The following is an 8420-nucleotide window of genomic DNA, read 5'->3' on the forward strand; positions in this document are numbered from 1 at the left end:
GCCCAGATGCTCCGTGTATCCTAGGCATAGACTTCTTCCGGAACGGCTATTACAAAGACCCAAAGGGACTCAGGTGGGCTTTTGGAATAGCCGCTGTAGAGGCAGAAGACATTAAGCAATTGAATGCCTTGCCTGGACTGTCAGAAAACCCCTCTGCAGTAGGACTCCTAAGGGTGGAAGAACAACGCGTGCCAATTGCGACCTCGACAGTGCACCGCCGGCAGTATCGGACGGATCGAGATGCCGTGATCCCCATCCACAAAATGATTCGGGAGCTGGAGAGCCAAGGGGTGGTCAGCAAAACCCACTCACCCTTCAACAGCCCCATCTGGCCTGTGCGCAAATCTGACAAAGAATGGAGATTGACTGTGGACTATCGTGGCTTAAATGAAATGACTCCACGGCTGAGCGCTGTTGTACCGGATATGCCGGAACTCCAGTACGAGCTGGAGTCCAAGGCAGCAAAGTGGTATGCCACTATTGATATTGCTAATGCGTTTTTCTCCATTCCTCTGGCAGCAGAATGCAGGCCTCAGTTTGCTTTCACCTGGAGGGGCGTGCAGTACACCTGGAACCGACTGCCCCAGGGGTGGAAACACAGCCCCACCATCTGCCATGGACTGATCCAGGCTGCACTAGAAAAGGGTGAGGCTCCAGAACACCTGCAATACATTGATGACATCATTGTGTGGGGGAGCACAGCGGCAGAAGTGTTTGAGAAAGGTGAGAGGATCATCCAGATACTACTAGAAGCTGGCTTCGCCATCAAGAAGAGCAAAGTCAAGGGACCTGCCCGAGAGATCCAGTTCCTGGGAGTGAAATGGCAAGACGGACAGCGCCAGGTTCCAACTGAGGTCATCAACAAAACCACAGCTATGTCCCCACCAACCAGCAAAAAGGAAACACAAGCTTTCCTGGGTGCCATAGGTTTCTGGAGAATGCACATTCCTGAGTATAGCCAGATTGTGAGCCCTCTTTATCTGGTTACCCGAAAGAAGAATGATTTCCACTGGGGCCCTGAGCAGCAACAAGCCTTCACCCAGATCAAGGAGGAGATCGCTCATGCTGTAGCCCTTGGCCCAGTCAGGATGGGACCAGAGGTCAAGAATGTGCTCTACTTTGCAGCCGGGAACCATGGGTTGTCTTGGAGCCTTTGGCAGAAAGTGCCTGGGGAGACTCGAGGCCGACCACTGGGATTCTGGAGCCGAAGTTACAGAGGGTCTGAAGCCAACTACACTCCCACAGAGAAGGAAATCTTGGCTGCCTTTAAAGGAGTTCAAGCTGCCTCAGAGGTAATTGGCACAGAAGCACAACCCCTCCTGGCACCCCGACTACCGGTGCTGGGGTGGATGTTTAAAGGAAAGGTTCCTACTATCCACCATGCCACTGACACCACATGGAGCAAATGGATTGCACTCATCACTCAACGCGCCCGTATTGGAAACCTGAATCGCCCTGGGATTTTGGAGATAATTACGAACTGGCCAGAAGGTGAAAACTTTAGTCTCACTGATGATGAGGAGCAGGTAAAAGTGACAAGGGCTGAAGAAGCTCCACCATACAACCAATTACCAGCAGAGGAGACCTGCTACGCTCTTTTCACTGACAGTTCCTGTCGCATTGTAGGGATGAACCGGAAGTGGAAAGCAGCCGTATGGAGCCCCACACGCCAAGTTGCACAAGCTACCGAAGGCGAAGGTGGATCGAGCCAACTCGCCGAACTCAAGGCCGTTCAGCTAGCTCTGGACATTGCTGAAAGGGAGAAGTGGCCAAAGCTCTACCTTTATACCGATTCATGGATGGTAGCCAATGCTCTGTGGGGCTGGCTGGAAAGGTGGAGGAAGGCCAACTGGCAATGTAGAGGAAAGCCAATCTGGGCTGCTGATATATGGAAAGACATTGCCTCTCGGGTGGAAAAGCTAACGGTGAAAGTCCATCATGTAGATGCCCATGTCCCCAAAAGTCAGGCTAATGAGGAGCACCGAAACAACAAGCAGGTAGATCAGGCAGCAAAAATAGAGGTGTCAAAGATAGACTTAGATTGGCACCATAAGGGGGAGTTGTTCCTGGCTCGATGGGCTCATGATGCCTCAGGTCATCAGGGCAGAGATGCCACCTACAAGTGGGCATGAGACGGAGGGGTGGATCTAACCATGGACAGTGTTTCCCAGGTTATCCATGACTGTGAGACCTGTGCTGCCATCAAACAGGCCAAGAGAGTGAAGCCCCTATGGTATGGTGGGCGGTGGTCCAAGTACAAGTATGGGGAGGCCTGGCAGATTGACTACATCACACTGCCCCAGACACGCCAAGGCAAGCGCTACGTGCTGACCATGGTGGAAGCCACCACTGGATGGCTGGAGACTTTCCCTGTACCTCATGCCACTGCCCGGAACACCATCTTAGGCTTGGAAAAGCAAGTCCTGTGGAGACACGGCACCCCTGAGAGAATTGAGTCTGACAACGGCACCCATTTCAAGAACAGCCTTATCAACACCTGGGCCAGAGAACATGGTATCGAATGGATATATCATATTCCCTATCATGCTCCAGCTGCCGGCAAAGTTGAACGGTGCAACGGACTCCTTAAGACTACCCTAAAGGCACTTGGTGGGGGAACATTTAGAAACTGGGAAATTAACCTGGCAAAAGCAACCTGGATGGTCAACACCCGAGGGTCTGTCAATCGAGCTGGCCCTGCCCAGTCAGAACCCTTACACACAGTAGATGGAGATAAGGTCCTGGTAGTACATATGAAAGGTATTTTAGGGAAAACTGTTTGGATTAATCCCACCTCAGGCAAAGACCAACCCATTCGTGGGATTGTCTTTGCTCAAGGACCTGGTTACACTTGGTGGATAATGCAGAAAGATGGGGAGACCCGCTGTGTACCACAGGGAAACTTGGTCTAAGTGAGAAATCGGTGTAAGATTTCATGGTGTGCAGATAGAAATAGTATAAGGGGTGGATAATGTCCTGGGTTGTAAGATAAGCTTGTATTCTATTTGCCATCTGTTGGAGGTTGGGCAGGTTTGTTATCTCTTCCAAGAACAATGGTTTGCTCCGAAGAGGTAATGGTTTGTTAATGGGCCATTGACTGACTCACTGCAGGCCTGGTAACGTAACATCATCCCATTCTGAGATGCTCCACCAGAGGGGGAAGCCAAGCACTCTTTTATTGGATAAAAGGGGTACCTTTTGGGAGACAGAGCAGCTCTCTCTCTCTTTGCGGGATTCCCAGAGAAGCAGCTCCTTCAGACGGTCTCCCCAAGAAGCGGCCGGAGCGCGGTGAGGCGGCGGCGGCGGAGCTCAGAGGCAGCCCCAGCGCAGAGGAAGACCGGCCCCACTGCCACCAGATCTTCAGAGAAAATTATACCCTTCTAAAGATCACCACTTCAGCTGCAATTCATCAGCCACTGCAAGAGGAGCAGCTGTCATTTCAACCGGACTGCTACCAACACCCCGAATCCTCAGGTTGTGGACTTTATCACTAGTTTTGTTTGTACCAATTGCATTTGCCTTTTTAAATTGTTATTTAGTTTCTCCTAGTAAAGAATTGTTGCTCCCATTCCCATATCTTTGCCTGAGAGCCTTTTAATTTAAAACTCCTGGTAATTCAGAGGGAGGGGGTTTACCTTTTCCATTGCACAGGAGGCTTTTGCCCTCCTTCAGAGACTCCTGTCTTGTCAAACCAAGACACAAGGACACACTCCAAATGACAGCATGTGGGCCCCTGAAGAAAGGAAATCTGCAAATACACAAATGGTGCCCCAGGGGTGCAGCTTGACTTTTTTCCTCCTGCCTCTGCTGAGTTGTCCTCCCCACCTGAATCCTGAAGATGAAGGGCACTGTGCCAGCAAGGTGCAGTCTGACACTTCACTGCTGTCCAAACAAGGGCCCCTTCCTGCTGTTCAAGCTACAGAACTCTGGTTAATAAAGAAAAACATGTCTGAATCAGGGCAGCCGGGCAGCCAGCAGGATCCTGTGGGCCTCTCTGCATTATTGTGCGACACCTCGTGGGAATTGACCAAGTGAAGGACAGCTGCAAGCTCAGCTGGAGGAGAAAATGGGGATTTTTCAAAGATTGGGATGCTGCACTTAAATGTCCCAATTCCAGGCTGTTGCTGATCTCAAACTGGGAGGAGCTGTTGACTCCACTGAGGGAAGAGACACCACACAGAGAGACCCAGATAGATTTGAACCTTTGATTTCCAGTGGGAAAAGGTGCTGCCCATATGGCCCTGGGCCCAAGGCTGTGCCCCACAGGACATGGGCACCACTCCTAGTGGGGCACAAGGAGAAGGCTAAGGAAGCAGAGCCCAGACACTGTATGGGGGAAATAACAACTTTTTTTTTTTTTTTTTCTTACATAAGGGGTTCAAAGGAGCCTTGCTAGTTCTACTGGCGAGGAGATCTCTTGCAGGGGTGGGGAGAATCCTAAGGCTCTGGGGCCTTTCTCTTTAGGGACCGCCGGGGCTGCCCAGGCGAGCAGCGCCCGCCTTGGCTGGGACCAGAGGGTCTGGCGCTGGTGCTCTGGACAGAGGGACCTGCCTCGTCCTGGGGCTGGTCCTGCTCTGGGGACACTGGCACAACTGGGGGGTGGCTTTGACTCCTGGTGGGAGTGTCCTCCATTGTGGCAGCTTCCTCTTCTTCCTCTGTGGGGACTGCAGGGCTGCTGGCTGGAGTCCATCTCCAAGAGCTGGAGCTGGGGCTATTGTGGCTGGGGGAGTCAGAGTTGTTTGAGCGGGAGAAGCTGAAGAAGCTGGAGAAGATTGAACTGGAGGAGCTGGAGATGCTGCTGGCTTCCTCCTCTGCAGCAGCACGGGAGCGCAGCAGCCACTGGGCCCCTGGGCTGCAGTGTCTCACAATGATGTCGATGGTGCCCTGGACCAGTGGCACTGTGTGTTCCTCCAGGACACCCTGCAAACTCTGGATCATGACCTCCTGGTCTGGCCCATACACACAGAGAGCATGCAGGATGGCACTCTGTGTGCTCCTTGCCACCCACCACTGCTCCCTATGGATGGCCTCCATCCTCTGGTTCAGCCAAGTCCGCACAGGGTCCAGAAGCTCCCGTTGTTGACGGAAAAGTTCTGCCCAGACCTCGGGCAGGACCCCGCCAACAGCTCTGGCTGCTGTCTCCTGAGGAGAAGAGGGATGGGCCGGCACAGAGCCACGGGAGCCGTTCTCGTCCTGGCCGCCAGGATCTCTCCCTGCCTGGCTCGTGGCCCCTGGCAGCTGCTCAGGGACTGTGATGACAATCTCTAGATAGTCACCGGCATCATCAGAAAATCTGACAGTCTCTATTGCTCCTCTGCACAGTGGGCATGATGGATTTGTGTGTACCCACTGCAGGATGCAGCCCCGGCAGAAATGGTGGCCACAAGGCTGAGTAGAAGCCACATCATCCCAGGTGTCCTGGCAGATAGCACAGTTGCCATCTGCCTCTGTGGCCATACTTGGCCCCTGCAGCAGATTGAGGAGGGCTGAGGATCAGGAGCTGCTCTCCACTGCCAGTGTCACACCCTGCAGGAGAGAGGAAGAAGAAGAAGGAAACCCTCCCACCTCCCTAAAGCCCTCTGACCTGCCTGTCCAACCACAAGATGTTTCCTGTCAGTGCTGCAAGTACACTCTGCCCCAGACTGGCACTGGCTCTGCCCATGTCTGTATTTAAGCAGTGAGGGGGGACATGTCACAATCCTGTGCTCAGTGATGTCACAATCTGCTTTTCGCTGATTTCACCCTCCATCAGCAGGCGATGTCCCCACCAGTGCATGTTTTCAGGAGAAAGAAGAAAGTATTTTTTCTTGTTTTTAACTTCTGCATTTCCATCTTGCTCTGCCTTGGACACCTGCATCATGTGTCCATGGCCCTGTGTCTCATCCCCACTGCTGACACCTCGCCAAGGTTTTCTGTGAGGAGTGCAGTGGTGGGACCAGTCAGCATGGGCTGCCTGTGGCTGGATGATGCCTCCTCCTGTCACTGCCTTTCCCTGGGCACAATCTGGATGCTGTTGGAGTCTCCCACCTCTGTGGCTTGTGTCCCTGCTTCAGGGAGAAACAGAAAGGAATGTTTTGCTCCAGCTCCATGCACTCCTACTGGCACTTGCCCACAGGGCCAGGTCTCTCTCCAATTCCCAGGTGTCTGTGTTTCTGGAATCCAGTGCCTTTGTGCTTCTCTCCACAGCCTCAGGAAGAAGCTGGAGTTGCTGTCCCAGCAGAGGAGGGTACAAGGTCCAGAGGAACCCTGTCATTACTCTGGAGAGCCCAGGACCCATCACCACGTGGGCCATGCTGTGCCATCATCCCCTCTTGCCTCTGGCTGATGAGAGTCATCAACCCAAGCAGTTCTTTCTTCACTTGGAACTAATTTCTCCTGGTTTGAGGCTTGGGATGCTGTGTGCAACCACCACGTGGCTCTGCCTCAGGGTGCAGAGATCTCTCTTCAAACCGGTGCAAATGGAGGATTGTCCATTGCCATATTTTGGTGCTTAACAATCCACATGGAAAAAGATGGAAGTTGGTTCATCAGGGCTTCTTTGTATTGTTACGGGGAGGGTGTTTCTCCTTGCTTGAGTAAGTGACCCTTAAAGTTTGCAGTTATATTTCTCTTCATTTGGAATTGGATTCTTAACGGTCTAAATATGCAGGCAGCAGCTGGAATTTCAGAGTACCAAGAGATTCTCTTTTTCCTGGGGTATCTAAGGCCACAGATACTCCAGGAGATGCATTTCATGCTTTAAGAGGACTCTTGCCCAAGGTGCTGATTTCATCTTGAGTTCCTTGCACATCTGTAGCCCAGAACATCCCCGTTTTAACTTGCTGCCATGATCCCATTTCAATTCTTTTTCTCTCCTGTCCCATGTGCCCTGAAATGATGAAATGAGAGAAAGGATGGGGATGGAAGGCACCTTTAGAGATCACCTAGTCCAAGCTCCCTGCCATTCTCAGGGATACCTTCCACTAGACCAGGTTCCTCAGACGCTCATCCAACCTGACCCTGAACACTGCCTATGAGGGGACATCCACAACAGCCATGGGCATCCTGTTCCTGGCTTTCACTCGAGGAGAGGGGCAGAACTCCCTCGCTTGACCTGTTGGAGATCCCTCTTTAGACATAGCAACAGAGGGGTTTCAGGCCTGCAAGTACACAGTGCAAGCTCACACCCAGTGTTTCCTTCTCAAGGATCTCCCAGTCCTTCCCCACAGGGCTGTTCTCAATCCATTCATCACCCCTGCTGTTTTGTTGTTTCCCCTCCAGATTGATTGGCATGGAAGGAAAGCCCAGAGAATAAGATAAAATTCACTTGTTTCTGGATGGACTTTCAAAACAGGGTCTTAGCTGTGACCCAGCACCTGTAGGCCAACACCTGCCAGAAAAACAGAAATAAAGAATAATTCATCTGAGGGAAATTTCCTGAAACTATGTCAAAAGACAGTACTTGTGAAAGCAAGTAGTTCTTGAAGGAAATGCCTAACAGGAAAGAATCCTACCCGATGCTGAGTAGGTGCAGGGGGCCAGTGCACACAGCAAGAGAAGGAGGTTTGTAAATGCAGAGTGCTCAAAATCATCCCCAGGTGCTATTCCTGGGAATGCTGCAACTCTACTCAGAAGGAGCCTGCAAGAGGGGAGCTGGAATGACAAGGGAGAAGCTGAGCCCTCACCAGCAGTTCCAACTGTTTGCTCATGACCAGCACCTGAAGACGTAACATAAGGCTCTGCGCTGGACAGGGGCTCCCAGGTTCTGATCAGCTGCTTTACAGGGTTAGCAGTGGCAGCCAGCCCTGTGCTGAGTGCCTTTGGTGACACTGGACAATCCATCAAACACAGTTGCTGGACACTTGATTGCAATGAGGATGTAAAGAGACACAAATATTATCATACCTTGTGCAAGAGATTATGAAGCAGATTCTGGATCCAGCAGAGGGCAACAAAGATGAGGAAGGGACAGGAGCTTGTCTCTTACAAGGAAATCTTGAGGGAGCAATTCAGCCTCAAGGAGAGACTTCTAAGAAGGGACCTCATCCCTGTCTGTCAGTGTCTGCAGGGAGGGCTCAGAACATGGATTAGGCGCTGCTCTGAGGCCCAGCAGTGGGACAAGAGAACAGGCAGGAACTGATGCCCAAGAAGTTCCACCTGAACGTGAGGAAGAACTTCTTCCCTGTGCAGTGACTGGGCACTGAACAGATCGCCCAGAGAGGCTGCAGAGTTTCCCTCACTGGAGATATTCCAGGCCCATCTGGACACAATCCTGTGCTACATGCTCTGGGATGAGCCTGCTGGAGCAGAGAGGTGGGATCAGATAACTCACTGTGGTCCCTGCCAACCTGACCCCTCTTGTGATTCTAGGATTCTGTAAACTGTGGAATTCTAATGCACTTTGAATGGCAAAATTGGAGTGAATGTGAAATGGCACTTTG

The sequence above is a fragment of the Lonchura striata genome, chromosome Z (genome assembly GCF_050655825.1).
Source record: "Lonchura striata isolate lonStrDom1 chromosome Z, ASM5065582v1, whole genome shotgun sequence".
Lineage (NCBI taxonomy): Eukaryota > Metazoa > Chordata > Aves > Passeriformes > Estrildidae > Lonchura > Lonchura striata.